This window comes from Callorhinus ursinus, unplaced genomic scaffold, assembly GCF_003265705.2.
Source record: "Callorhinus ursinus isolate GAN/ISIS: 27379988/994484 unplaced genomic scaffold, GSC_fseal_2.0 scaffold33, whole genome shotgun sequence".
Classification (NCBI taxonomy): domain Eukaryota; kingdom Metazoa; phylum Chordata; class Mammalia; order Carnivora; family Otariidae; genus Callorhinus; species Callorhinus ursinus.
The window spans coordinates 1,936,692-1,937,328 of NW_027397095.1; positions in this window are offsets into that span (position 1 = coordinate 1,936,692).

Here is a 637-nt window from a genome sequence, read left to right on the forward strand (position 1 = left end):
GCTACGGTGAGGAAAAACTGGAAAGGAAAAAAGACACGGGAGTCCTGTCACCCTGGCCCAAGCGCTATCAGCATTTGGCAAAAGAGCACAGAGGAGAACCCTAGGCTCTAAAGTCAGACTGAATGTGCTTGGCTCCCTAGGTCTGCGTTTATGAGCTCTGTTAATTAGCCTTTCTCACCTTCTCAGTGGGTTCTGATCCCAGTTTCCAGTGTGTGGAGGCAAGGGTTTCCCCTCCCCTACTCCCAGTTCTCTGACACCGGCCGGGCGTCCTCCAACTCACCTCAGTTCTGACATTATTTACCCAGAGATACCGTCAGATTCCATAGGTTAAGGGTTCAGTCCTACAAGCCTGCCCCCAACCCCCACTTCAGAAGGAAATGCAAGCCCAACTTGTCACCTGTGCTTCTGACCGATGAGCTATAAATTGGAGGTTCCAAAGACCCGCTCCTTGGGTTCGATTAATTTGCTAGAGTGGCTCACAGAACTCAGAAAAACATTTTCTTTACTAGATGACTGGTTTATTATGAAAGGGTATGACTCGGGAACAGCCAGAAGGAAGAGATGCACAGAGCAGGGGATGGGGAAAGGGAGTGGAGCTTCCATATTCTCTCCGAGTGCCAGTCTCCCCAAATCTCCA